The following is a 6,000-nucleotide window of genomic DNA, read 5'->3' on the forward strand; positions in this document are numbered from 1 at the left end:
AAGGGACCCAGTGGAAACACAAATCTCCTTAGAGAACCACATCCCATCCTGCTTGCTAACCAGAGACACCTGGACAGGACAACCCAGGCTCAGCCAGGCCTACTGCCAGTGGTACAATAGATAGAGTCTCCAAGGGTGCTCAGGTAAGTCCCTGATCCAAAGAGATAGATGACTGGTTGGGTTTTTTTAACCTTTCCCTCTCATAATAAACCAGAACTCTTCTAGGGATCCTTAAAAGATCCTGCCCTTAAAAATGACAATGGCCTGGGCCCAGGGAGGGGCCAGGGGACAGTTTGGTGCTGCCCTCAGCACTGAAGGGGGTCAATGCAGGGAAAGAACCACGAAAAAGGTCAGACCATCACACACATCTACCTTCCCCCAACAGAGAACCGTGGATACTGGGCTCATTCATCCAGGCAGCAGGAACTTGGCTTGTAGAAGTTTCACTTCACACTGAACAGGAACGAAATTCCTGCTCAGCTGGCACTGATCACGGTTATGTATTTTTAGGGTTCAAGAAGGTAGGGATGATCCTGTGTTGTGCCTAGGGCTTTTTCCCTAGAAGATACTCCTGAGAAGATGGTAAAGATGAGTCAGGAAAACTCTTCTAAAAATCCCCTTCTTTCCTAGGCTGGTTTCAAGCTGTAACTCACTTGATCACTTCCCACTAGTTTTAGTAAAACATCCTAAGGGGGCAGAAAATGCCCAGCTGCAAGGCTGGCTGGAGTGACTTACAGCTCCCTGAAAGCTGCAGGCGAAGCAGCTTGGGAAGCACAGCAAGAAGAACAGACAGACCTGCCCTTGCTTGGGTGGCTCAGTCTGTGGCAAGCACTACCACAGGGGGGAGAGATTAAAACTCGATGGCAGTATAGATTTTCTCTACATTTTTGACTGGTTTGCCCAAAATTGTGCTTGATGCTTATTTTTCAGTTACCTGTCCATTTTCAACTTCATTTCTGAATGGGATGAGAGCAACAGAGGGTTTTAATGGCCACTGAGCTAATGACCACACCATTGTGCCCATCGACCACAATCCAGTGGGCTGTAGGGAGGAAAAAAAATCTGAATTTAAAAACAACCGTGCAAGAAGTTTGTGGAGACTGGCATGAAATGTCGGGATGTGCTTGCCTCTGCCAGTGGTGTAGACAAGCAGTACTGTGAATAGAGAAGATGGGCTGTCATCTCACAAGATTTAAAAAGGCCAACCCATGTGCCCGATGTACACAGAACCCTCCTGTCACAAAAATGTAAAACTAACAGATAATGCGTTTCTAAAGAAGAAGTGCTTGGACTAATGACTCGAAATGATTCTAAAAGCCAGAGGCATGAACAAATGATGGCACAGCATGGCCCACGCACCCCATTTTTTCTCCTGATGCCGTGTACCTGCAGGGGAGAAAGGCCTGCTATGGCAGGTTTGGAAGGCAGTCAAGGCTGTCTGCACAGAACAGCGGACTGTGACATCAGCAGTCCAAAGACTCCATGGATGGCAACCTCGGTGAGCAATGCACTGTGACCTCACATCCCTCACTGCTTATGTTTGGGCATGGGCAGAGCCTGGCCCAGACTCACTCGCGCCTGGACCCCTGGCAAGCGTGCCTGGGAGGACTGGATGCCTGCGAGGTTGTTGGGAGCTGCTGTCAGCAACTCTCCGTTCTCATTTGCGAGACATTGCCTGTTTCCTCAACCCTACCTGGTTCAGGAAGCCAAGTACTGTGGGTGGTGCTTGCAGCAGCACAGGTGAGCAGTGCAGGAAATGTGCCCATGGGGCAGCCCGGGGGTGGGCAATGGTGTTTGGGGAGCTGTGAGTGTGTCCTTCTTGAGGGGCCTAGGCATTTATTCTACCCGCCCATCTCCCTGGGACAGCAAGTGACCATTTTGCAGCGTGTCACGCCAGCAAGAGGGAGCAGCTGCTGTCCCCAGCTCTGCTGCACCACGCAAACATGGCCACGGGGACAGAGTGGAACTGCCCCATCTGCCGTGACACTCAAGGTGAAATCGCTTCTGTAACGCCCTGTGTCCATGTGTTCTGCCTGGGCTGCATCGTGCGGTGGGCCAAGAGGAAACCATCGTGCCCCCTGTGCAGGCAGGCTATCAAGAGCATCATCTACTCTGTTCGGTCAGAGGAAGACTTTCTGGAGATAGTTCTTCCAAGCCCCTCGGATTCATCAGCTGCTGGCCACCAGGATGAGCAGGGGGCTGCGGAGCTGATGCCCAGGACTTATGTAGCTGGCTTCCCACCTGAGGTCTGGGCAGGCTTTTTCCAGGACTGCTCAGAAATCCTTGAGCCCCTGCTGCCCTGGCTGAACCAGGAAATATCGGAGCTTTTCAGAACCAGCTGGTGGGAGGTGGCTTTGGCCCAGAGCGCCATCGTGGCAAATTTATGCCGCTATGGGCTGAGTGAGGAGGCCTTGGTCCGGGAGCTGCACCCCTTGCTGCAGGAGGCGACGGTGGCATTTGTGCGCCGGCTCATCGACATTGCCGCTGACCGGTGCAGTGATGCGATCCTGCGGCAGATGAACCTCCTGAACGCTCATGCTGATGAGGAGGAGGAGGAGGAGGAGGAGGGAGAAGAGGAGGGCCGCACAGCCATCCCTGGCCCCTCTGCCTCCCGCCAGGGGACTCCCACCCCCATCCTGCTGGCCTCCTCCTGCAGCCCTGCAGTCTCCAGCGTGGAAGCGGACAGCCGCACGTTGGAAGCCACCCTCCGCGGGGGGCCCGGCCGCTCTCCATCCGCGCCTGACCCTGCAGAGCGGGAGCAGTCCCAGGAGGAGCCGGGCGGGGCAGCAGCAGTAGCAGGCCCCTCTGCCCAGGGCTGCAGCCGCAGCCCTTCCGCTCCTGGCCGGGACAGGGACTGCTTGCCCGAGGGGCCCCGGCGCCCTGCAAAGAGGAGGGCTTCTGGCCCTCACGACTCTCCCCAGCCCCCAAAAAGGCCGTCCCGCCGGCGGCAGCACAAGCCAAGAACCCCTGTTTGTAGAAGAAGGAAATAAACTGTTGGTTTTTTGACACAGTCTCTGAGGGTTGCTTTCTCCCCCTTCTCCTGGTGTCTTTTTCCTCTCCCCTCACGCCTCACTGTGGGTGGTAACTGCCTTGTTTTGGGCTTTTGGGCACGGCCACGGGCCTCTGGAGCCGCAAGGCCATATCCGCGCCATCTTCTCCTGCAACAAATCCCGCTGCAGCTGAGGGCAGAGGGGGCAGCAGGGACCGCTGGTTTATCAGAGGAACGACGGCCTCAGCCTGCACCCAGTTCTCCTCCCTGTCCACCGACCGTCACTTTCTGCTCTGCTTTCTCGACGTCAGCCAGCGCACCCTCGCTCCCCGAAAGGCTGCCAGGGAGGCACAGAAAATGAGCAGGGACATCTGAGCCAGAGACAAGACTTGGAGTAACAGGATTTGCGGGAGAGGAAGGGGAAGGGGAAGGGGAAGGGGAAGGGGAAGGGGAAGGGGAGATGGGGGGGGGTGAACAGGGCTGATGGTGATGCAAAGATCTAGAACATCTGAAGGTGCCCAAGGCTCTCAGCCCTTATCTGCTGAAGAGCACTGGCAAGACCACGGGGATCCCTTCAGGAGGAGCGTTGCAGAGCTTTCTGTTCTCATGCCCTGCAGAGATGGGGCAGCAGCTGTAAGATAGAGGGTGCAGAGATGCCACAAGAGATTCCAGTGCTTTGGAGCACCCAGTGGTGTCCTGCCAGCCATGGGAAGGAATGTTGTGTGCAACAATGTGTTAGGCTGGGGGCCTGTGGCTATTCTCACAAGCCCCTGAGATGCCTCTATGTTGAGTCAGAATATGGACATCTCCAGGATGGTTTACCAGCCTATGAGACAAGGAAGTGAAAGGTCTCACTCAAGTGCTCAGGGAATAGCTGGTCACCAGCACTGAGGTCAGGAAAGAATTTTCTCCTCGGACAGATTGGTAATGGGACCCAGGGTTATTTTACCTCCCTCTGCTGCACTGAGCCTGACCACTGCTTAGGGCTTCTTCAGTCTCTTTTGGCTGGGTTGCTGCCTGCTGCTCATGCCCCATGAAGATGGCCTCTCACACCCTGCAGCTTGGGGGAGAATGGCTTTTTTTTTTTCCCCATGGTGGACTATCAAGCGTCCTCAGGTGTTTTTTTACCTTCCTCTACAGCACTGAGCATGACCTGTTGTCAGGGCTCCTTTGGGCCATTTTGGCCAGATACTGCTGCTCATGCTCCACAAGGTGGCCCTTGTGGCCCACATCTGGAGGGAAGAGGCTTCCCAGACTTCCTGGGTGGGCCCCAAAAGTGGCGGTACCAGTCTACCTTGCCCATCTTTCCCAACTCTCAACACTGTCCTAAATCAGTCCAGCTCAATAGCAAGGGATGACCAGGGATGGTGCTGCGCAGGGTTTAGAAAGAACTCTGTGGCAGCTCCCCAGGGCCCCCCCCAGCAAGTTCTGTCACTTGGCACCAGGGCACTCTTCTGTGCACATGCTGGGGTCTCCAAGGGCATTATTCCCCATGGGGATGAGGCACCAGAGCGAGCTCATCACCAATGCCAGCACTAGCTCTCTCTTCTGGGCCACGAACAATTCCTTGTAGACTGTGTTTCCCAGAGAAAGGGGAACCAAGTCATGCCTATTCCCACCTTTGTGGGTTTATCAGTGCTTTTTGGCTCTACCATTGTAGGACCCTGGCTGAACCTCTGTGACTCCTGGGCTCCCACATCTGATGTCTACTGAAACAAAAGGGTCTTTTCTCTGTGTTTTAAATTTTCTGTCTTTTAATTTCTCTGTGTTGCTTCTGGTGCTCCACTGGTCTTCTTTGGGAAACTTTTGGAAGGCCACCACGTGAAGAAATTGAACACCAGTACACACTGAGAGGTTGCCTCTGATGACATTTCTTCCCAGCACTGGACTAGCAGAAGGCACTAAATACCCATAACCATCTCCCAGCCTAGGCACTGGCTCTGTCACTTTGTGGGAAGAAGACATGTACCTTCTGAGGGGAAGAAGAGCTGTGGATCATCTCAAGATAATGGAACCACCTGCACTGATTTGCAAAAAGTGTTTTTTGAAATTTTGCTGGGTTTATCCAGCTTCGCTGGGTTTCCACAGGACAACAAACCCCCACACCTCTGATATTATCAAGGCTCAAAGATCAAGCCTTCAGTCTGGTGCAGGATGTGCTTCTCATCTAAATGGTTGCAAACCATTTGGAGGTGAGCAATACCTGTTCATTTCTCCATGAATATTCTTTTTAGCTCCTTGTGCTCATTTTTAGAAATGTCTGGTCTGTTTTCTATGGAAGAACATACTAAAACACAAGAGCCTGAGAACAGCAGTGCTCCCTCAGAGGGAAGGTCCATCTGGCCCAATAGTCTGTCTCCAAAGTGTCCAACCACCAGTGTCTGAAGAAGAGCACATGAGCACTGAAGTCTAGTCCTGCCAGGACGTGGGGGTGCTCACAGGCCTCAGTGGCTGGGACTGGCCTCTCCTGGGACCCACACCCCCACCATCTCCTGCCAAGGGCCCAGGGGAGGTGTCCCAGCTCTGCCTGGGACCTTCAGTCCCTGCCTGAGCCCTGCTGTAGGTGTGCCCATCTCTGTTCCGTTCTCCTGGGTGGGCCTGGGACCTGCACTGCAGAGCTGCTCTCCGGGGTGGAGCCCTCAGACCTGGGTCGAACCTTGTCATGCAGCGCTCTGGGTTTAACATGGCATAACTGCTCTGTTCTATTCTATTCCCTGCACTCACCATGAGCCAAATAATGATGAGACTGCTATTTGTGTGAAGTTCCAGGGAGTTTTTGGTCCAAAACCACATTCAAGAACACATGCTACACAATTTACAACTGGAAATAGGATATTATTTTAATGTTTGTTTTTCTGAATCAGTTTCAGAGCTGATGCTCACAACCACTACCACAATGTGCACGTGTAGCCAGGAGCAGGCTGATGTCTTCTTCAGTTTAGCTTGAAAAATCCTTTGTAGTCTGGAAAAGGCAAGTGACAGAGCTACGGAATGCAGCAGCAGGAATACAG

This window comes from Aphelocoma coerulescens, chromosome 2, assembly GCF_041296385.1.
Source record: "Aphelocoma coerulescens isolate FSJ_1873_10779 chromosome 2, UR_Acoe_1.0, whole genome shotgun sequence".
NCBI classification, from domain to species: domain Eukaryota; kingdom Metazoa; phylum Chordata; class Aves; order Passeriformes; family Corvidae; genus Aphelocoma; species Aphelocoma coerulescens.